Below are 24,747 nucleotides of genomic sequence, written 5' to 3'. Positions count from 1 at the left end.
CTGTGATTCTATGATCATGCTGCCTTCTATGGGGTGACACCACACATACACAGACCTACCACAGTTACCGCTGTGATGCAAACCCCTTTACCCTCCTCTACTTCCCTCAAGATACTTTGTGTGATGCTGACCTGCAAACAGCAACTGAACTTCCAAACTCCCTATTTCTCAGCATCAGGAACACCAAGGATGAAAATCCCAAGTGCTTGTTGACAGGAGGGACAGGACTGATCCACGTGAGGCCCAGGATATTCATGGTCCCTGGAACTGTGAAGGAAGGAACGTGGAAGAAAAGATCTTGTCAGGCCAGCTGGGCAACTGCACATTGACAGTGCAGTAAAAATGTTTGCTAGTGGGCTCAGGAGTGTAAATAAAAGCTATGTTTCGCATATGTTAAGGAAAAAAAAATACAGTAGTCAAAGTATAATATATACATGGTCTAAAGGAACAGTGTAGTTACCATGTCTGAGACAAGTCTACAAACAGTACTAATCCTCTCACTTTTGCAAAAGTTACACGACCATCAACAAGATAGGGAAGAAATTCAGGGTGTACACACATGCATGACATATTTCTAAACACTGATGATAAAACTGGTGCTAAGTGGTGGTAACTTGAGATTACCATATACAGAGCAGTGCTTTTTTTTCCCATCCTTAGATTTGCAGTTTGTCTACAGATTCTCTGACATGAGAGAGAATTTATTTTTAAGCCCCCAAAACTTGACAATCCCTCAGTTGCTAGCATACTGTCTACCATAATTATTAATAGTTGTTCAAAATCCCCATCTTGACTTCTACCTAGAGTGAAAGTTTCTTTGCTGCTCTGGGGGAGGAAGGGAAAGTGAAGACATCATCAATGTGAATGTGAAGCTTTGGAAAGGGATTAAAAGCTCTAAAATAATACAAGTTGTTGTGGTGGTTATCAGAAGCTTCCAACAGAGGTTTGTCTCCAGAGCTCAAGACCCTAATGATGCTACAGAAAGGATCTCATTAAATATCCAAGTTCAGAAGATTACTTTAAAAACAAGTTCAGATGAATGAGGCACAACTTTCTTTAAATGACTGCTGAAAATTTTTTGAGATTAGCCTTTCTTGCTGGTAAATGTATTTTAAACCCCAAACTATTATTAGGGTGATTTTATCTTAGGGTGTCATCCAAATGGTATTTTATAGGATAGGTTGGGAATTTTCCAACAGAAAGTACTTTTTGTCAGAAAATGCAGCTTTATCAAAACTACAGCTTTTTTTTTTTTTTTTATGGAAATGTACATACCAGCTTTGATACAGTGGAATTTTCATATCAAAAAATCAAAGAGCTAGAGAAGCCTAAGTCATAACAGCCTTCTGGCTTGGCTCACTTATCTCGCTGTGGGAAATGAAGACTGAGATTTCTGGATGTACATGACTCTGCCTGAAGACTTGAAGATCTGTTTTCTACCTGCAAGGAAAGTACTCCTTTCACCCAACTGTACTGGGATGAGTTGTTTTTCATCTACAAACAAGAGAGAGAAAATGAGGCTTCCTCAGCAGCCCAATGGTCATAACTTGCATGTGCAGTGCCGTTGCCAAAGAGATGCAATGCGATGAAAGCACCAACATACAAGAAAAGAAACCAAAGTTCATGTCTCTCATCAGAATACAGCAGAGCATATTCAAACAATGATCTACCTTGTCCCGTTTGATAGCTGATTGCATCTTGTGACTGCAACCAGACACAGAATGGATTGAAGAAACACTTGGCAGCAGACACCTCAGAACACAGTATTCCAAAGATATAAAGGACTATGAATGGAGAAGGGATTCAGGAAGGACAAGGTATTTCATCTTTCCAAGGGAGTGACTGACCATGAAAAGCACAGACATGTTCTAGAGAAACACTGTGTGAACTGTAAGCATATGAGGCTTTTGCCTCCACATATTTTATCTCTTGACATGAGTGCAGCCGTTTCAGATTTTCTCCAGGTACTCAAACTTGCTAAGTAACCATGCCATTGCAATAAAACAACATGCTGTAGCAAGATAATAAATGTGACTTGCCTAACAGCTGTGTTATCTCATATGACCATGCACAAGAGTAGATAGCATAACCTAAGTATCAATGTGCCTCACACAAAGGGTAGAACGAGCTGTAAGTCACACTCTTTCAATTATCATATGACCATTTGCAATGTAACCACCCCCCTTGAAACATACATATAATCAGTCAGAATTTAAATATGAAAGTTGTCACAGAAAGTTTATTACAAACAATGAAGCCTCATACCGGGTGGAGAAGGGTTCACTCATGCTTTCCTTCAGTGCTGCAAAAATACCTTTTGTAATTGCATTGCCATAAATGAACATTTGCTAAGTTTATTCTTTGTTCCACATTACAAACTATCATGACAGACATGATTTTCGTACCTTGTATTGTGGTAACCTCTGATCTTCACAATAATGTCTCCATACTGACGCTAGCTGAAAGATCTTCCCTAATGCAATACTTAAAATTCTTTTGTGGGCTTGGTTTCTGTCTGGGTAAGGTAGAAGGTCCATGGTTCATTCTGAAGCTAAGCTAGACCACTTTTCAAATATTTCCTATCCAGCTGTCATTTTCATACACATGAAAGTTGTTCTCAGACATACTGTATTGTTTGTACCAGATATAGTCATAGATAATGCTGTTAATCTTTTTTCTGGTCATACTTTATATTAAAAATCCAATTTCAAATGGCTTTAAGTAGATTAAAATTATTACTTTAGAGTCAATCACTTACCATGGGGCCTGATAGGATGCTTTGAAAACATTGTTTGCTGTCTTCCAAAATAAAATATACTGATTTTCTGTAGCCATGGGACATGTTTACAATATTCATTAGTCATTACCTAGCCTCTTATAAATGTATTTTTATTCTTTATACTAAGCCTCTTAGTCTCAGTGTAAAGAATAACATTTTTCTATTCTTTACCATCCCCTTTCATCAACCAGACATCAATCTTCTGATTATTTTTTAACTGGTGCATCTTCTTTCTGAATTCTGAATTCCGACTGAATGAAATGCACCCCTCCACCTAGGCAAACCACAGATTATGGATTCTTTAATTCTCAGTTGTATACTATTTAAAGGAAGGAGTTAAATGATACGTAAAATCTTGTCCTGAGTCTTGGCCCAGGAATGTACTTCACCCCAGGGTCTTCACCACTAATGTAAACTCACCAACTAATTACAGTAGGAGTGGCAGGAGATCATGTTATGTGAAGCTGGTTGTTTTTTAGCTACCGGGGCCGGAGCATGGGGAGCTGATGGTGTTTTTCAAAAACACTTTTGCTTTGCCTTACCTTATGTTTGTACGATGTAGACAACCTCTTAGGTGACAGCCAGTTCAAATAGGGATTTCATCTCCAGTGTCATTTGCTAGGCGGGGTGAACTGGAACCAAACCTTGAGCTCAGCTCACCCGCTGGTCCTGTGCAGGTGGGCCACAATGTCCTGCTGTCTGGGGATTAATCACTGCTGATTAAAGTCCCTATTTTCAAAGGAAAATAAGTTCTCCTCTGCTCAGAGGGCATCTGAATGCTATATATGCTTCTTTGTACTTTATATTCTGAAAGAGCTCTAAAGCAATATTTCACCAAATGGGAAGAGTAGGGCTTATATATGATCCCATTTGCATGCACAGTGTGCCCTGCCTTGTAAGAATATATTTGACTTGCTTCTTTCCTTTGCTAATACGTTTTACTCGCATGATATTAGAAATGATGGCTCAAAAAAAGATTGGGTTTTTTGTACTGCAATCTTCAATGTGGACAACCTGAGAAATATATTCCTAAAATTTCTCTTTTCATCCTTCAAAAATTGGTGGGTTTTTTTAATGTCAGCATGTCTAGAAGAGTCATGTAACTACCACTGAACAGAACAGTTGGGAAAACTATATTCTCCAGATGCAGTAAAAGTTACTGTATTTTATATCCTATTTTCTGCACAGAAAATGACTTTTAAAAGCCTCCTATGATTTCACAAGAAATAAAAAAGGGAAGATAAATTAGTTCCTGCAAATTGTACATTTCTACAGCATTGATTTTAATGAAAATGTGCCGGTTTCAAAAGAGGTGAAAGAGGAATTTTTTTGATTGTAGTGTTCTCTGTTAATTGGATTTAATCAGATATTTTATAGCACACTGAATGTGTACATATGGGTGTTCAATAAAATTCTTATTACTGTCCTCTCTCTTAAAGGTACATATAAACACAAAATGTATTACATTTCACCAAGTCTACTGTAATATTTTTAAAGTAGAGACAGATTTTAGTTCAGTCACCATAAAGAGTTCGGTTTTGCTTCCAGGCCATTATGCGGAAAACTCTGATACAGTTATAAAAATGTAGAGGAATTCTTAAACTTTTTACTATTGATAACAACAGTAAAAAAGTCTGTGTGCTGGAACTGCCCTGAAGAAATATTACAATTATTAAATAGCCCCAAATACATTGAAAAACATTTTAATTATATGATGAAATATTCTGGTACTTTCTAGAAATGTGCCTTGTAATCAATGACTATTGCTATTCTTTCAAAATTCTACTAAAATATATTTTAGAAGCTATTTTATTTGCACTGTTGACTAGCCTCTTGCCTCCAATAATTATTTGGACTGTATGAAAAGGAAGAGATTGTTTAGCTTGGATCCATGGTAACTCTTCAAAGTCTAGACTCTGCCTGTGTAGTACATATCACCTTTATGAGAATCTATAAAGCTTTTCTCTTACATTTCATGAACTATAGACATAAAGTCATCCTATAATACAAAACAGGTATTACATCCCTTGAAAAGAGCTGTTTGAAAACCCTGTAAAAGAAAGGCTTCCCCCTCCTCCACGCATTCATTTATTATACTTGTTAGGGGTAGATTTTCAAGGTATTGCTCTCCATCTGTATTTGAAGAATTAATCAACAGCTTTAGATGGATTCCATTTTCTTTGAATCATCAAGGAGAAAGTGTTTAAGGCCAGCTGTCAAATTCATTTTTCTTTCGCTCAGGCTGGATAAAGAGAGCTTGTGATTTTCTTGCTGGCCTTGCACAAAAATGAATCTGCATATGAAAACACTGAGGTTTTGGAAGAGTAAGACTGTTTTCTGCATACTATGAAATTCAAGTGGCATTTGGAGAGTTGGTAAATTTTCGCTTTACCAATCTGTTGTTGTCTCGGTATTAGCATGTGTCCATTTTTACAGCACTACTGAGGCAGTACAAAAGACAATATATGACATGCACGTTGTTTTCAAGCTGGCATATTATTATTTTTCTTATTTATAAGAAAATGGGGCCACATGTGGCATGGATATGCAATCATTTTCATGTTTTCTATATCTCCTTGTCATTTTCTGGCCAGTACAGAGATGCTGACACTGTTCCTGTTCTCCCTTCAACAACTCAGGTCTCCGGCTGTTGTTCCCCAGCCGCATGTCTCAGTTCTCAGTATCATGTCATTCATCCAGTGCCAAATCAAAGAATGGCCGAGGTAGAGCTGGGAAGGCTCTTGAAGGCATGTCTACTCCCTGAAGTCCATCCTCTTGCCAAAAGGTAGGATCACCGTTTCTACAACCTAGATTCCCAACATCAGTTTGTCTAACCTATTTTTAAAAACATCCAATAATAGAGACTCCACAACTACCCAGGCAATGCTACCTACCAGTGCTTGCTATCCTTATCATTAGGACATGCATCAAGAGCTAATAAACTGAACCCCTTTGATTCTGCTTAATTCCATTAATTATATATTATCCTTTCAGTTTTCTTCTTTCTTGATTAAAAAAAAAAGTCATTGAAACTTTTTTTTTAATTACAAAGTCAGGAACTGCTTTATGCTAGCTAAGTCCTCTAAAGTGCCAAGTGGAGCAGGGGGACTATTTTAACTGGCCTATATTTAAAACTCCTATTTATACATCTCCGTATGATGTTTGCCTTTTTTTCAGAATGCTGATTCATGTTCTTCTTCTCATCCCCTGTGATTCTCCAATCGCTTTCTGCAGAGCTGCTGCCAAATCAGTCATCTCCCTCCCTGCATTTGTTCCCAGTCAGATGAGCCTGCCTCTATTGAACTGAATTGGCAGAGATGGGAAGGGTCAGATGGTTTTCACACATTTGTCAGGATCACTCTGAAGCCTGAGCCACTTCACTGGTAGCCTCGCAGTCCCTCCAAGCTTGATATCATCTGCAAAATGAAAAATGTGGTCTCTGCTCAATTATCCCATTGATTAGAGGGTCAGTTGCTGGGCAGACCTTTTTCAGAACAGCAGTCAATATCTCCTTCTCCTTTGGCAGGGAACAACTGATAATGACTTTGTGAATAAACTTTTCCAAACACCTTTGCACTCACTTCACAGATGTTTCATCTAGACCATGTTTCCCTTCTTTGCTTGAAGGAATGTAAGGCTGAGTCAAATATTCACTGAGCACAAGATACATAATAGTCACTGCTTCTCCTCTATCTATAAGGGTTGTTGCACTACCTCCAAATGTGACTTGGTTTCTCTTTTTCTTCCAGTTTTAAGCAGCCAGGGCTGAGAATGGCAAATGAAGGTAAACAGGGAAAATCTTTGTTTCAATCAGTATATTTTCCCCAACATCTAAGTAAAGAGCAATTTGTTTAAAAATCCTGGGAAAAGGCTATGCTGACTATCTGCTACCCTTATTCAAAGGCAAGTAGTCATTCCAGCTTGCTTACTATAGAGAAATTCAGGGAAACACTGTGCATAAACTGCTGGGGATCTGACACCAGCAGCCTGAGCTGGTGGGGTGTACTTCACAGAAAAAAAAAACAACCTGAATAACAGTTCCCAGCTAACAGGTGACAGCTGCTGCAGGTGATTATAACAGGTCATGCTACAGCATCATGAGACCTGAGAACATCTAAGGAGGTAAAAGTCCAGTGAGCTGAGCTCCAGTACAGTGTCCAGAAAACTTCCCTGCTGGTGGGAACTCTCTGCTGTATTTGGCATTGCCACAACTGCTCCTGGAATATCCAGTTCTGGACTGGTGTGTGCAGTCCAGGATAAGGAAGCTGATTAACTGCAAAAAAAATTTAAGAAAATTAAAATGGATGAGAAGACAAGAAAATTCAGTGAAAAACTCAAGCATCTCAAACCAAATAGCTGAAAGAAAAGAGTGTTATAAGATGGCTGGATCACAGTCTGAGTATCTGCACAGACAACAGCAATGCAGCAGAGGGAATCATAAAAAGAAAAGGTTTATTGGTGCTGGAAGCTGAATCGAGACAAATTCACCTAATAAATAATGGAATTTTTATTCATTGAAAACCTGTTTGTGCTGGGTTCTCCATTAATGGCAATTGTGAAATCTAGACAAATTTGGTTTTCTACAAGTTGAGCTGTAGCTTAGATGTCCTGTGGTTCCTGTCACTTAGATAAAATTAGCAGGTCCATACCTTTGGCCCCATCACCTATATGGTTCATGTCCTGACTTTAATTCTGTTCATGCACAAGCAGGTCAAATGTCATTCCCATGTCTCAGTGTGTGCAGTAGTTGCTGTAGAGCTTTTCTCTAATAATTAAGAGAATAGGTTGATTAGGAGAGCATCTTTCTAGGGGGAATCCTGGCACCCCTGCTGAGTTATTGGCTCTCTTGAATTCCATTATTTCAGCAGTGGCAGTCCCTAATTCCTAGGGGGAAAGGAGGTATGGGACTGAACAGCCGTACAGCTACCACCATGTCCCAAGACCTGGAGAGTATGCATCATGGCAGTTGATGCCAATGGGGGCTGTAAGCCCCTTGGCAGCCCAGTGCCCCTGGAAGCCTGTGGCTGCAGAGCTGTGGAGGTAGCACTAAGCTGGATGTGCTGAGTTCTGTATTTTGCACAGGAGGACAGACCTGGGGGAGATCACAGCAGACCTGGAAACAGTTGTTTTCAAAGTAGCTTAGAGAGAACGAAGAATCAGAGCAACCTCTGAGGTGAGCAGCATGTAATAACACCAGACATGGACCAGTTAGAGCAGGTCCAGAGCAGAAACACAGAAATGGTCAGAGGGCAGGATCACCTCTCCTGTAAAGAAAAGCTGAGAGAGTTGGGGTTGTTCAGCCTATAGTAGAGAAGTCACTGGCAGGACCTTACTGCAGCCTTTCAGTATATGAAGGAGGCTTATAAGAAATATGCAGAAAAACATTTTACAAAGGCCTGTATTGACAGGATTGGGGCAATTGTTTTAAACTGAAAGAGGATAGATTTAGGCTGGATATAAGGAAGAAATTTTTTACAATGAGGGTAGTGAGACAGCAGAACAGGTTGCCCAGAGAAGCTGTGGATGCCCCATCCCTGGAAGTGTTCAAGGCTAGTTTGGATGGGGCTTTGAGCAACCTCATCTAGTGGCAGATGTCCCTGCCCATGGCAGGGGGAGTTGGATGAGATGATGATTTGATGACTCTGTGTAAGTCATAGTGGGGTTCTGGGGAGCTGACATCTGATAACAGCCCACTATTCACCGGTAACTCTTTTTTTGCTTGTTTTGAACACACCACTTCAAACTTTTACTATGCATCATCGCTCAAAATGAAGTCAAAATACATAGGAAATGTGTGATTAAAAAGAGGACCACTGTCAAATATAAGGGCCCCATAAACAGAGCTGTTTGTGTATCTTAATAATGCTTTATTAATAGCAATATTGGAAAGTGTTAAAGAAAGATAACCCTATAGACCAGTATCTAAGAAGCTTTTTAACCAAAAATACCAAGCAGTTTCTAAACAGCTTTTTACTGGATTTTCAGGAGATAGGATGAGGCTAACATGAGATATCTTACTTTGTTGAAACTCGTCCAGAGTTGTGTCTGTCACCTCAATTTGAGCTTCAGTAGGTGGAGAGGGAGATTGCCTCATGGACTGGAGGACAGCAGTTAGCTGTTTATCAAACAGATTTCCATTTGCCAAAGCAGTAACTACAATGTAGGTGCTCCATCTTCCACATGTATGTGCTATGTAAATAAGATCCGTGCCTAAAAGGAAGGATATGTGAGTTGCAAATCTTGCTTCAAGAGCTGTGGGTGCCTGTTATATCCTATGGGACACCTCTTACAAGATGAGAGCAGCCCACCTGGGATACAGCAATGGCGTTGTATTAGAGCTGTTCTTCTGAGAGAGGGAGAGCAAAGGAGATGCTTTTAAATGCTGGAGGGCTTTGAAGGTGGGGGTTTTTGGTTTGGTTTGGTTTGGTTTTTTTCATTAGACTCAGCACTGGAACATTACAAAGGCATACATCCCCTTCACTGATGTTGTGAGTTGATGGCCTGATTCCTTAGATTTTGTCACACATAACCCATTCTGTTCAGTGACAAAAAAATAAAAGGTGGTGTTTTTTTCCTGTTTGATATAAACTAGTGATTCTTCTTTACCTTTTTGGCCCTGAACCAGCAAACTGGTTGCTTTATGAAGTTCTGCCATTGCATCTCTAAAGGTTGCACACAGCTGAGAATTGCTAGAGGAGTTTATGCTGAAGCTCAGCTTTTCACACCCAACGCCACAAAGCAGGCCCCATACCAAGAAGCTTTAACAGTCAGGGAACATCTTTACATTCTTTGTGTTACATGACTGGATCCAAGTCCTCATCGTGCAAAAATATTAATTAGCTGAATTGCCTACAGGAAATTGGCTTTTGCCACTTTCTGACTACCTCACCTTTTCCACACTCCTCTTATTTCCCCCCACCCCCCTCATTTTTGCAGATCTATGCTGTAGATGTGGATCAGGATGCCTTTTAAACTGTGAGCAAGTGTGTGAGCTGCATGGAGCAGAAGGCTTAGGAAGGGGTCTGTATCCCATCTTCTCCCAGGAATCCAATAGCTAACTTCTGTCCTCCAGTCCATGAAGCATTCTCTCTCTCCACCTACCAAAGCTCAAATTGAGGTGACAGACACAAGTCCCATCCCCTCCCTTCCTTACTTGCCTATATTAAAGGCAAGCATGTGAAAATGAAAGCTGTGTTGTGCCAATGAGAACCTGAAATGCAGACAGATCTCTTATTAGTGCGCTTCTGAAGAAAGGAGCCAAACTCCATGGCTAAGATGAGTTAGAAAGCCAAAACTCACGTGCTCAGCAACTTGGCAAATTGTAGTAAGGGACAGAAAAAAGATCAGCCTGTGTTGTATAACCATCTTTCTGTGATATTAAAGATATCCATTTTGTCTGGCAATGGCCATAACAGTTTCCTTATCCTTTCAAAATATTGAGTGAATTCACAAATGACTTTCAATAACCCATTTGTATTAAATTTCTTTTTCTAAAATAAACTTGTCTAGGAAAAATAATGAATGCCACATTCATTATAATAGAAGCCTTTGGAAGACATATTCTGCCTGATACATTTCTTTACACCCAAAGAGTATGATGAGATAAATTCCATTTTCAAGCAGCTGAATGGTATTACACTCTCATTAATTTCAATAGCCACAGCAAGAAGCATTTCCTGTAAACTCTTAGTTTTGTTTGGATGTACAATAGGGAAACTTACTGGAGATTAAAATGGCATCTGTGCATTTTTTAAGAGTTTTTCATTATGTTTTGCAGTTTTGCTTTTTTTCCTAATGCATCAAAGCATGAAAAAAACCATGGCTGTGACAAATAATAGCAAAAAAGTAGTGTTTGCAGACAACTTTGATTCCAGTCTAACTAATGCATTTGCCAGCATTTTGGCAAATTTTGGCCATCTCTGGTAGAGCTGTGGGAACCATAAAATCCCTTCCATGTGGATTAAACGGTACTAAATATGGTCACTGTCGGCATGAAGCAAGTTATTAAGAGGAATATTTTGAGAAACAGCAAAAAGACAGCACTAAAAAAGTCTCATATTTGCAACTTTATATCCTAACCCAGAAAGAATATGGATTCTCCTCTGGTGTAAAGTGGGCATAAGGTACACTGCTGTAAGGCTGAACTAGGACCAGTGTGAAGCCCACAGCTTCCAGTGACTTTGTGGAGGCATAACATCACACTTGACATCTGTATGTCTACTGGAGGTAGGAAAACACCTAATGGGGCTCTGGAGTGTCCCATTAGTAATGGTGAAGGGGTAAAAGCTTCTACATTTTCTGTTGCAACTGTTTGACTTGCAGACCCACTTGAGAAAAGGGCTGTTCTCAGCTGTGCTCCACTAGAGAGAATTACTAGAAAGAATAACTTTGTAGAGTTTTCCTCAATTTTCATCAGAGTCAGTGAAAACTATAGTTGTCATTATGAAGTTGGTTTTCTATTCCCCGAAGCAATGGAGGGAAATAATGGCAAAAGAGTGTTTTGGCAGTCTAAGACAAGGTAGTTGGTTTAAGAAGTGGTGGAGGAGTTTTCATGACTTTCACACACTATTCCAACTTTCTGTTTCTTCCTCAACAGTCCAGAAAAACAGGTTTCTGGCACTACCATAAAACTAGCCTGATGGTCCTAAAGATATCTTCTACATGCATTATACAGTATTTTCTTGGCTACATCCAGCACCAAATACATGCCAGATATGGAAGCAGAACTAATACTATTGGTATCATATCTGGGAATGACAACAATTTCAAATCCAAGAGCATCCCTAATCATCTGATGTTTCTGTGGTCTTGCCTCCCTGATCTTGTGAAGGGAATGTAAATAGAGCAGATCCTTCCAACTAGTGCAAACACACAGAGAAAGCATCTGTGGGACATGGCACAGCCTCACAGCAGCAGCATCTCATTATAGCTGAGGTCAGGGTGATGTTTCTCTTCACCCTGATTTTATTTTGCTGGAAATTCATGTGATCAACAAGCCTCACTGGAAAACAAACAAACCCTAAACATGGCAAAACAAAGAGTTTACTGCCATGTTTAAGCCACAAATAGGAAGAAGTTCCATCTGCAGCTGAGAGGTCGTTGAGAGGAACTCTTTTTGGCTGACTTGCTTTATTTTCTGCACCTTAAGAAGTTTATTCTGTAAAAGTTAGTGCAGCCTGACTGGAACTGAGCTTGTGAGAGGAGTCGAGGAATATGGTAAGTATCACTGGGTAAATAGAAAACTAGTTTTGGCCATGATTCTTCTTTTTTTCCTACACACCTCAATCACCTTCTGTGCAACACAATACATTGTAAGTATCTTTTCATATGCCCTTTAGATTATAATAGAAGTGTATAATTATCTGTAACTTGGAGTATAGAGTAGCATCATACAATGTTTATGTTGAAAGGGACCTCTGGACCCACTGCTCAAGGCTTCGAAGTGGGAACAGGTTGCACAGGACCTTGTCCAGCTAAGTTTTGAATGCTTCCAGGGAGGCACATTCCACTTGCTCTCTGAGTAATCTGTTTTCCTGTTTAAACAGTAAATAAAAATGCATAGATGACATTTTTCTCAGATGTTTGCACGCTATCTAGCACAGTACACTTCTAGTGTATAGGTGCTACTTTAATGAAGAAATAGTAGAAATGCTATTCAATTGCAGTAATGAAAATACAGTAAAATGCATGCAGTTGCATTAATTATTTAAATACTATTGCATTGTCTCATATTTACTATGGAGAAACTCAAGATTTAATTGGCAGCAATGACAAATTCTCCCCTATATGACTAAGAACTATCTCTGTTGTGGTGTTATATCCACCGGCTGTTCCCAGAGTTCATCCACACAGCATTTAAAGATTGCTTTTTTTCTTAGTGGTTAATAAGTTTAACACCCTGTGAGACAGGCTATATTTTAAGACAGTAACTTTCAAAGTGAGCTCTTCTGGGAAGGTCACAAACCACTTTGCTCAATTGGCACTTGTTAAAATCCAGCAAGTGAACATGACGCCTCTGCAACCAGGATTATTGCACTATCAAAAATTGCTCATTCCTGGAAACTTCCATGAATAGCTTGGCTCACCTCTGAAAAGACTTATGTCCCAAACATATCTCTGGAGAACAAGGTCTCGTTTTCACAGTTACTTAATGTTTCACTGAGGGATGCTGAGCACCTCCAGCTGATGGTGAGCCAATGGAAAATGAGGGTACTCAGTGATGACCATTAGTCTCCCAAATGTTATTTTGATTGGAACAGCCCAAGATTCTTAGTTTCTAAAAGAAGTGTCCCTGTGTGTTTGCTGCAAGCAAAGTGTCTTAATGGTTTATCACAATCCTAATTTCCCATTTAAATTAATGGAATAGTAGCACTATTTACTTTAATGGCTCCCATAATATGCAGTATTATTTCTTGCATAAGTTGCTCCCCACAGCTAATCTGCTACTGCACAAAATGATACCAAAAAACCTATTTATTTTAATGGTATTTAATGAAAGATATTTAGTTGTGCTCTATACTTCTTGGAAAATCTGCCACTCTACTATCTAGCAAAGGGACTGCTTTTATTCATGCATATGTCTTACATAGTAAAAAGAGGAGGGTGGTTTTAAAGAATTTATGGGGGTTTTGCTGCCTATGTTTTGGGGATTTTTTTCCTGTTAGTATTCCTGCTGCCATGTGTGATGCTCAGAAAGTTGCCACTCATAAGGGAATATATGCTCACATATCACCCATTTGCGCTAAGGGGCCAAGAACAGAGGAAATGCTGATAAATTATATGCCAAAATAAGACAAAGATCTTCCAACCTCAGGACAGACAGCTACAGCCACTACTCATTAGTAGTTGCTTTATTATAACAACAGGAACTTAACTGCTTCTCACCCTGAAACATGTGAAGCAAGCTCAGTGATCACAGATAAAACATGAGACCATCAAGAAGGAGCAAGTTCTGGAGTGGTTTCCTTAGTCAGAAAACACATTGCATGAGCCATCAAATGGAAAAAGAGCTAGAAAACACTGAAAAGAACCAAATTTATATGGTAAGTTCCACAGGACTTTGGATGTCATCTTGAAACGCATTACTGCACACTTAAATTATTGTTATACCTGCAGGCTCCAGTCAAATGAAGGCCCATTTCTGTCAGGTTTTACCATTCAAGAAATCACTATTCTGCTTGTGAATACCATACATAATCCAAAGCCATTTGGCTTCAGGCTATTTGGCATGAAAGCGTTCAGTCTCATGTTAGCGGTCTGCTCCCCCTTGAGTTGGAGACAGTAAACAGATGCCTGAGGACTTCATGAGAAAATGAACCAGAGCCAAGAAACATATTCAATGACTTATTCAATATCTGATTTATTGATCTGGTACATTGGAAGACGCAAGGATCCTACTGCGATCACTGAAAGTAACGTGCATTGTAACTTCATAATCTCCCTCTCTTCAAAGTGCGTATTTGCCCTACAGCTGAATTAGCTATGAACATATACACAGCACAGGCTGCCTCTCTTCTGAACATGACCTTCTTAACACATTCTTTATTACATCATTATTGTACATGTAGAAAGTGATATGGCCAACATACTGGAACATAGCCTACTCAAAGTTAGTGTTTGCAAAGTTACAATATTATTCAGTTCTTTCTAATTTTCTCCCACATTTCAACCTTTGGTTCCCAGACATTCCAGATATAGAACTGTTCATTAATCCTAGGCAGAGACTAAAACAGGTCTGAAAAATATTGTCGTCTCAGAGACTTGCAAATACACAAGCCAGAATCGTTACTGCCCTGTGGAGCTCAGCTGCAGAAGAAGGGAGCAGGTAAGGTACTTCACTCTCACAGCAGCCTGTCTTACTTATACACTAAAGATATGCTGTGGAGTTTTAAGGCATTTGCATGTTCCTAGGGATTAAGGAAACTGGATGCAGTAATAAATTCTCTGCTCATTTAACTCCATCCAAGTCAACAGAATTAAGCCAGCAAAAGTTGCTGCCTCTAGTTTTTGAGGTCAGGGAGATCCCAACATGCTGATCTTTTACATGAGACACAACAGAGGGTTTCCTGCCTGCAGAAGAAGAAATTTGTCTTTATGCTAAACAAGCTATGACTGTCAACCCCAGTATACCTGTGCATTTCAGAAGGACGTGTAGTCTTGATTACAATTCCCGTGCAGTTTTGAATTTGCTATTTTCCTAAGTGATTTATTCTACTGGTTACTAGGAGTGATTGTTAAAATGCTTCCCTTTACTGCCAATCTTAATTTTAACAAAGATTTAATAACTGCAGACTCACCATCTTGGAAATAGGGCTGGAAGGGACCTGAAGTACTTATTATGTACTGGTCACACGGCTTAAAGCCAGAGTTAAAATAACATGCAGTTATAGCATAAGCTTACATACAAAGACTTAATAGCTGGAGAATGTAACAACTTATACTTACAGAAAGGAAATCGCAGCACTCACCAGTTTATTATATACAGTTCTTATGTGGCCTCTGCAGAAAGTAAATTTACTTCATTAGGAACAAGGAAGCCATAAAAAGTATGTGATGCAAAAAAAGTGGGTTTGTTGCAAATAGATCATAAAATAATGCTTGCTGTCATAAAGTGTAGTGATTACAGGTCTTGACACATGAGTATTGTTTGTTACATTAAAATTATCGTATTTACCCCATAAGGAAAGTATGTGTTATTATCTTAAGAGCGGGATGTTATTATATCTAACCATCAGTATTATTTCAACACCTACAACTCACTTCTAAGTTTTTTATAAAAGACACATTTTCAAGAAGATTCCTGACATTTTCATGTTTCTCAAATTCTGTGTAAGACATGTTCAATATCCTGCAAATAACTTGTACAATTTCCTCCTTTTTCTGTAGAAGCATAATTTTAAATGGGCCTTCTAATTAGGTCAAACATTAAAAAAAAAAATCTGGAAAAACTGAAATCCTGCCTAAATGAGGACAGCTCCTCTTTGATGTGGTAATTAAGTTTTGGTAGAACTATAGCAATAATTCAGAAGCCTGAAGAGCAGAGACAGAAAATATTTAAACGGTCAAATGTTTTATTAATGTAATGAGTAGAGAGGAAGAACTGGGAGAGAATATAGTTGTAGAAAGGAGAAAGATGGAAGTGAAAGACAAGAAAGGAAGAGAGGACAAAATACTGTGAAGGAAAAGAGAAAGAAGACAATAAAAAGGAAGGAAAGAACAAGAAAAAACAGAAGTGTGAGAAAAGGAAAAAAATGGGAGATGAGGAGGTGAGATCTGGATGACAAAATGGAAAGGAAAATGAGATGGAAGCATATGACAAGAGAGAAAATGTGAAAAATTAAATTTATTTTTAAAAGTGTGTGTGTCAGCCATAGCAGCCCGTGTCAGGTGAGGAAATTCAAAGCCGCAGTAGCTCAGGTGACAATTACCTACTAAAGCAGGGCGCTCAGTATCTTCTGTAGGACAAGTAATAAATTGTCCAGATAACCATCTGCATATGCTCACAGCTTGACTGCAGGAACTTTTACTATCCTTTACAGTAACACAATCTAACAGCATCTGCTTGAGGTAAGCATCATTTCTTGTCATTTCTCCACTGAACAGCCAGTGATATGGGAACATAGTAGATTTTTGCCATTCACATAATGTCATGCAATATGTTTTGCTGTTGCCAAAATTAGAACTCTGATCCAATAACTCCCAGGCTTCCAGATCATGCTCACAGTCTGAAACAATCGCTCGGAATCATCACAGGACAATAAGAAGATTGCTAGCAGGCAATCTCATCAGCAAAACCATCTAATATATACAATTTAAAGATTCCTTTCTATGGCACCAGCTACAGTAATTATCTAAGAATGGTGCTGTGTGAAAAATACATTGCAAATTAGCAGTATCAAAAGCTTAAAAAGATTGCCAGGCAACCATCGTTTTGCATCATTCAGAGATTGGTTTGTGCAAAGGCACTTTATTCTGACTTGGATGATTACAGTATTTCTCCATCATCCATACACATTAGGAACTGGATGTGGGGTTACCACCTGCCTGCTCCATTAGTAGCAAGACATTCCTGCTTTTCATTCTCTGTTTTGCGTACTCTGTGCTGGTGCCCAAGAGTGGGAGAAGAGACAATTCAATAGTGAGGCCTAATTGTCATTGCTTTATGATTTGAGCTGGAAAAAATGTTGCATAGAAAGCAGAAAAATGCTCAGTATCCCTGTGATGAGGATATTAGAAAGCTAAACATTTGAAACTAGGCTGTGTGTACATACTTCTACCATCTCCTGGTTAGCTATTCTGAAAGATGACTGAGGTGAGAAAAATAGAGCATCTCTCTGTACCAGAATCTACAGCATTAGTTGAAATAGCTTCCTGTTACCACTTTTGTTACCATTTTTGTGATACTTTTGGATTTCACTCAGTCTCATTATGTTGAGTGCTTTTGAAATTTGGCCTGCAAGTTCTGATAAACTTGGACTTCATACAGGTGCAACTATGGCTTAGTAAGGTGAGCCTTTTGGCTTGTGCCTCCTGAAGGTTAAGACTCCTGGGAAAAGCAACAGTGGACAGCATGGACAAGAAGACAAATCACATCTGTGCAGCATAAAGATCTACTCTCTTGGGAGCATAAGATTCATAACCAATTCTTTCTAAAAAAGCTGGAGAGCAATCATCAAGACTGACAAAAACTTTTCAAGGCCTTCAGTGAACTTTGACATCCAGGGAAGAGAGTGATTAAGACCGCAGTTCTCATATGGTGTTTTGATGTCTGGGAAGAAACTAGAAAATCACTTGATGTGAAAGTGACTTGTAGAATAAATTGTTGCTTCTCCGGGTAATCCAGTGGGGCAGAATACAATCAAGAGATGTTCAAACAGGTCATTTACATGTCCTACAGATGAGAAGGGAAACTCATTTGGTTCCAGAATACAGTTAGGCTAATGCTAGTGTTCAGTAGTAATGATATATATGATTCTCATGGGATTACAACCTAAACCTACAGAAATCTCATGGATTATTACTGTGATGTGCTTTTAGGCCTTCTTACTGGGACTGCAAGTCTCCTGGGCAAGAGAACCATCTTTTTAGGTTTTGGAGCCCACAGTGAAAAACCTAATACCTGTCTATTTTCTTTAATATTACTCCAAGATATATTATGAATGAAAGAAAAATAAAATTGGGAAACATAGGAAGTGTGGGTTAGATGAGAGGCCAGAGAGGTGGACTGAGAACTAGTTTAACAGCAGAGCTCAGAGGGCCATAATCAACAGGACAGAGTCTGGTTGGAGGCCTGTCACTAGTGGTGTTCCCCGGGGGTCTATACTGGCTTCTGTCCTGTTTAACATATTAATGAATGACCTGGACAAAGGGATGGAGTGTACCCTCAGCACGTTTGCTGACGATACCAAACTGGGAGGAGTACCTGATACATCAGAAGGCTGTGCTGCCATCCAACGAGACCTGCACAGGCAGGAGAGCTGGGTCAAGGGGAATCTCATGAAATTACACAGAAACACATAATCACAGAATGGTAGGAGTTGGAAGGGACCTCTGGAGATCATCTTGTCCAACACCCTGCTTGAGCAGGCACACCTTGAGCAGGTGGCACAGGAACAAATCCAGGCAGGTTTTGAATGTCTCCAGGGAAGGAGACTCCACAACCTCCCTGGGCAGCCTGTGCCACTGCTCTGGCACCCTCACAGGAAAAAAGTTTTTTCTCATGTTCAGCTGGAACTTCCTGTGTTTCAACTTGTGCCCATTTTCCCTTGTCCTGTCATTGGGCACCACTGAAAAGACCCCAGTCCCATCGTCCTGACACCCCCCCTTTAGATATTTATATGGTATTGATGAAATCCCCCCTCAGTCTTCTCTTCTCCAGGTTGAACAAACCCAGATGTCTCAGCCTTTCCTCATAAGGGAGATGCTGCAGCCCCCTGATCATCTTGGTAACTCTCCACTGGACTTGCTCAAGCAGTTCTGCACCCTTCTTAAACTGGGGGGCCCAAAACTGGACACAGTACTCCAAATGTGGTCTCACTAGGGCAGAGTAGAGGGGGAGGATAACCTCTCTCAATCTGCTGGCCACACTCCTTTGAATGCAGCCCAGGATACCGTTGGCCTTCTTGGCCACAAGGGCACAGCGCTGGCTCAGGGTCAGCTTGTTGCCCACCAGCACTCCCAGGTCCTTCTCAGCAGAACTGCTTTCCATCAGGTCAGCCCCCAGCCTGTACTGGTGCCTGGGGTTGTTCCTCCCCAGGTGCAGGACCTTGCACTTGCCCTTGTTGAATTTCATGAGGTTCCCCTCAGCCCAGCTCTCCAGCCTGTCCAGGTCTTGTTGGACGGCAGCACAGCCTTCTGCACATCAGCCAAATTCAGCAAGAGCAAGTGTAAGGTCCTGCAACCCCAGGCCGCTCAGAGAGGCTGTGGATTCTCCTTCCCTGGAGACATTCAAAACCCACCTGGAGGCAGTCTTGTGGCCCCTGCTCTAGGTGTGCCTGCTCAAGCAGGGGTGTTGGACAAGATGATCTCCAGAGGTCCCTTCCAACCCTTACCATTCTGTGATTCCATGATTCTGTGTAATTAAGATTATTACATACTGATGGGAAAATAAGCATCCATGATGATGCTAAGGATAAATCATCCTTAGGACAATCTCAAGCCTCAAAGCACAATCTGTCAAGACACAACCTGTGCAGGCTGCTGCAAAGTTGTCAGTCTTGTGGGTTTTGCCTCTAACAGTCAGCTCTGGCCATTTTCAAGCGTGAAGATGATATACCCTGACCTCTTGAGGCTTTTCTTTTTCTTTTTTTTTTTTTTTTTTTGTAATTTAGAGAGTTGTTGTGTAGTAATTTAAAAAACTGACTACCTAAGGCAGGCCAACTGGGCTGCCAACAGAATTATTCCACGTATTTGCTCCTCTACCTTACCAGGGAAACAATTTCACTAGTAAACACTGAAGATTATTGAGTCTTCATGCTAAGATACAGTTAAAAGTTTTAAAAATTGGACTTCTGTGGTATATTCATATTGTTCCTCCATTGCTTTGTTTCAAACACTTGTCTTTTTAAATATTTTTCACTACCATATATATTTCTTTTTTACCTTACTGGTTTCAATCAGAATTCTTTTTCAAACATTGAATTAAAAAAGAAATGCATTTCCTAACAAGAAGGAACAAGAATCACCATGGTAGTAAATCACTTGACCAAAGTCAGTATACGATTAGTAAATCAATACTAATAATGTTAGAAATGAAAAAAAAAATATTCACAGTCACATTGTACCTCCGAGCAGAACAATATTTGCTACACCAAAATACAAAAACCAAAGGAAAAACTTACATAACAAATAACATGCAATAATTATTAACTATTCCATTACTGATTACAAGAAAAGTTTTCTTTAAAGAAGCTTATAGATGGGGACCAAGCAATGGTAAAGAGACATAAGGGGTTCATCCACATATGAAGAAGCTCCCTAGGTATTCTAGATGGACCAAGAAAAATTAACTGCTGTACAGTTTCTAAACCATAATTTCTTGTGTCTAAAGTGGCTAAACTCCAGATTTTAACACAGGAGGGGACCAGCCAGAATATGCTGCATCCTGACACCCTGTATATATAATCTGAAATGTTATTTTTTCACATTATTATGCCTTTATGCATTTCTTAGTGTTTTATAAGGTATCAGAAGATGAATCTGTCATTCTCTTTGTAGTGTACATGCTGTAAAAATTACTGCATACATAATTTCAATATAGTTCAAGTATGGAAAGTTTTATGTTGAAATGGTTCAGAGCAGGATTATATGCTTTTCCACCACTGAAAGCTGTTTCCTGCTTCCAAGACAATATCCCTGGACATATATTAGCATCTCCTTCCATATGTTAGATGTTTGTCCCAGAGGCTTGGGCACAGTGATACGGGCTATCACCCCAGACCCAGCTTTCCAGGAGAGAAAACAAGACAGAGTCTTAAAGAATACCTCAACTTTCACTTTTAGTTCATGCAAATAACAATCAAATGCACTTGTATATTTCATAGAAGTAAAGAGCGCCCACAAAGCACTGATTCAAAAATATTTGTTCCTCAAAGTATTGTATGAGCATATTGAGGACCCCAGTCCTATGTCCATCCAAATCAGTGCAAAGCTTGCAGTGATGGCACTGGGAACAGACTGTCTGTATGTGGCACCACGCACTCTACAACGCAAACGTTGCTTTCAGCCAAGGGACTTTCAAAGTGATCTTGAAGTGCACAGCCTCCAAAGCAAACCAGACAGTCCTTCAGTCATGGCTTGAACTATCCTGAAGGATCCTACTACACATCCCTACACAACACCTATGAATTTTAATATTTAGGGCAGGTCCAAGATGACACTATAAGCATTTCAATTTTTAGATTTTTGAAATAGCCTGAAATGTACTTACCCAAGTTAACAATTAATGGGATGACAGTGGTTCAGAGTCCCAGTAGTCACTGAAGCTAAACACACTTTGTACACACTTCATGTACAGGTCTTGGACTTGTTTTTCTCAGTCTTGTCCTGGTTCACTGACTACAATGCAAAAGGAATTTTATAGATATCAAGTCTTCAAGTCAATCTTTGGTAAGCCTGCAGGGAACTTTTTTAAGATTTTACTTTGAAAAAATAACAGAAAATGGTAAGTTATCTTCAAAATGTTGAACTTCAGCTCATCCTTAGGAAATTAAGCCATAACTCTATGGTACATTACTGCAAAAAGTATGTAATGTACCTCTACCATTTCCATTTTGTGCTTTGTTGTTGTATTTGTTATTATATGGTCTTTCTTTTTCTTCTTAAGTACAGATGCTTTTTAAAGCTTACAGACTTTAATGATATTTCCATAATAGACAAAACTGTGAATTGTGATAGGATTTTCATAAAAGCAGCTGAACAAAATGGTTCTAGCAAATAGCTTCAGTGTTTCCTTGGTCATCACATCTAAAGTTGGGAAAATGAAGTCTCAAAAACAGCAGAAAGAGAAATATCGTTCTTTTATATCCTACAGTTTAAAATGAACAGAAAATGTCAGGCATCCTTCATACACACAAATTAAACCACCACATTTTTTTTAAACTAAGTACACCAGATATAAACCAGGAGCATGTTCCATTTTTCCTAAGGTCTTCAATAAAACTGAATCTTTTTTTATTATTTGGTTCTAGATATTTATAAACTACATATTTATGAGAATTAACTGCCTTGCATTACCCACTTCTTCTCTATGGATCATTGTGGAAAAACACAACCAAACAGCAAATACAATTACTGAACTCTGATGCCTTACAAGCAAAGGATTTCAAAAAGCTTCTTAAAACTTTGGAAATATTATTTACATTTCTTCAATGTGAAAATACAGTTATAGGAAGGTTAAAAGGCTGGTTCACATTTACACTACAAGTTAAAAGCAGAACTGGAAAGAAAGCCAGGCATGGTCTGAGTCCAAACCTTATGCTCTGTCCCTTAAAAGTAACCCTTCTCACCTTCACTGGTCTCGTTAACTTGCCATACCCCTACATAGCTGGAATTATATCGGGATATTTCCCATAGTTATGAGCTACCAGATGCTTTAGATCAGAGCGTTGAGATTTGTGCCAGGAGCTGCTTTTCAACAGGATTTGTCCAGCTCACCCAAATAGAGCTTTTGGTTTCAGAGAAAAATATCCTTTCGACACAATAGCAGTATTACCCATTTTGCAGAGGGACATTATTTAGGAACCAGTACTGATCTGCAATGGGCAATTGTGCTCCGCTCATTTTAAAAAATGGAAATAATGAGTTGATAATGACTGGACTGAAAGGTCCTGCAATATATATGGTATTGCTCAGAGAAGGCAGGAGGCAGAAAAGTCAGGTGGGCAGCTTGGGGCAGAGGTTTTGAGGGAGTGCAGGCTCTAATCCCACATCTGCCCCTAGAAAACTCTGTCACTTCACTTCTCTGCATTTCAGTTTCTATGAAACAGAAACAGAGGAGATGACAAAAAATTGTTTGTAAAGTGCTTCAAGGTCTGCTGATAAAAAGCATCCTGTGAGAGCTGGGTATTATAAATATCCATACCTACATGAGACAGGAAGGATTAAATCAGATTCGCCTCTGGGGTTGCACAGCACTGAACTTTACTGAAAATGTCTGTCATGCCTAAATCCTACCTTTTGATAGAATATTGGCAGATATCCAATGCAAAAAAAAAGAGATAGAAATAAAAAGGGAAAAGAGAAGGGAAAGCAGGACTGCCTCCAAGATCAAAATTAAGGGGCATTCTAGTATCATTGGAAGACATAACATTTATATTGATATAAGAAATATAAGAAATACTTTATCATAAATAAACAGGGAAATTTGAATTTGTCAGCATAAGTTGTTAAGGAAGGAAATAATTTATTAGATTTTTAAAATATAATAAGGTTAGAGGTGTATTGAACTAATGGGAATACCCATACCTACATTAGGCAGATTTTTTTAAAGGGGTAGGAGTTATCATGCTATAGGGCATAAGGCACCTACAAAATTACTGAGACTAAAAAGAGACTTTGCCACAAGTTTAACTTACAGACTTAAAAGTTAAACTTACAGGATTTATGCCTTCGTGTGTGGGGCATATTACAAAATTCAAACCTTCACATGAGTCTAGGTTTTGGCTGCTGACAGAGTCAGAATACGGGACTAAATATCATGTAGTCGAGGCCATCTGACCATTTGAATTCAATGAATTTGCATCTGGTGTGATTATTATTTATGATAGCACCATTCCACAAGTGGGCCCAACACCGAGAAGGACGGTCCCTGCTCTAAAGAGTTTGTAATCTGTGTTTTAGGGGAACATGGTAGGCAAGGATATTCTGGTCACAAGTTTGAGCATCTTACCCAAGATGTTAAGATAATTTACCAGATCAGATAATTGTGCTTTCTTAGGAAGAAATCTCCATGTTTTTACCTTTCAAATCACCACATCCAAGATACCTTTTCATTGGTAAAACAGACAAGACATAACTGCATACAGCAATTTGTCTACTGGAATGAAATTTCCCACCAGGCTTAAATGTGTCACAGCCTTTTTTGCCAGACAGGAGACAAATTGCATCAAGGTGGAGCAGGTAGAGGACCATTTCATTTAGTTCATCTTCTTCTAGTGGAGGTCTTTAACCGATGTAGTTTGGCTAAAAGTAGCTCACATCAACACAGGAGCTGGAGCTGGCTGCAAAATCCTAATGCTTCTGTTTGTATGAGACAAGAGTAATGTTTTCATTCTTAGGAATGTAGAACTTCAGACTAAAGGGAAGTGTGAGACTCTCCTCTGAGCTCAAGTGTCAGCGTTGATTAGCCCAGAGAGTGGTGGTGAATGGAGTCAAATCCAGTTGGCAGCCAGTCACGAGTGGTGTTCCCCAGGGCTCAGTGCAGGGGATGGTCCTGTTCAATATCTTCATTGATGATCTGGATGAGGGGATTGAGTACACCCTCAGTAAGTTTGCAGATGACACCAAGCTGGGTGGAAGTGTCGACCTGCTGGAGGGCAGGAAGGCCCTACAGAGGGACCTGGACAGGCTGGATCATTGGGCTGGAGCCAACGGTATGAGATTCAACAAGGCTAAGTGCTGGGTCCTGCGCTTGGGTCACAACAACCCCATGCAGTGCTACAGGCTTGGGGAGGATTGGCTGGAAAGCTGCCTGGAGGAAAAGGACCTCGGGGTGCTGGTTGACAGCTGCCTGAACATGAGCCAGCAGTGTGCTCAGGTGAACAAGGCCAATGGCATCCTGGCATGTATCAGGAGTAGTGTGGCCAGCAGGAGCAGGGAGGCGATTGTGCCCCTGTACTCGGCACTGCTGAGGCCACACCTCGAATCCTGTGTGCAGTTTTGGGCCCTTCACTACAAGAAAGACACTGAGGTGCTGGAGCGTGTCCAGAGAAGGGCAACAAAGTTGGTGAAGGGTCTAGAGAACAAGTCTT

At 39.7% G+C, this 24,747-nt stretch overlaps 1 long non-coding RNA gene across 2 annotated transcripts in view; it reads right to left on the bottom strand.

Annotated features, from left to right (window-relative positions):
- Positions 1-2,223: 2,223 nt before the first annotated feature.
- LOC142053399 (uncharacterized) overlaps positions 2,224-24,747 on the bottom strand; it is a 35,049-nt gene continuing 12,525 nt past the window's right edge. The window contains exons 2-4 of one of the 2 annotated variants that reach the window (XR_012659206.1): positions 21,207-21,334; positions 15,224-15,277; positions 2,224-7,052 (exon numbers count right to left, since the gene is read on the bottom strand). This is a non-coding gene — a long non-coding RNA (uncharacterized LOC142053399). The remainder of the gene's footprint in view (positions 7,053-15,223; positions 15,278-21,206; positions 21,335-24,747) is intronic. The other variant, XR_012659208.1, reaches the window with a different exon arrangement.

The sequence above is a fragment of the Phalacrocorax aristotelis genome, chromosome 1 (genome assembly GCF_949628215.1).
Source record: "Phalacrocorax aristotelis chromosome 1, bGulAri2.1, whole genome shotgun sequence".
Taxonomy (NCBI): Eukaryota; Metazoa; Chordata; class Aves; order Suliformes; family Phalacrocoracidae; genus Phalacrocorax; species Phalacrocorax aristotelis.
Note: the sequence above shows the minus strand (reverse complement) of the source record. Positions and strands in the feature narration are given on the sequence as shown.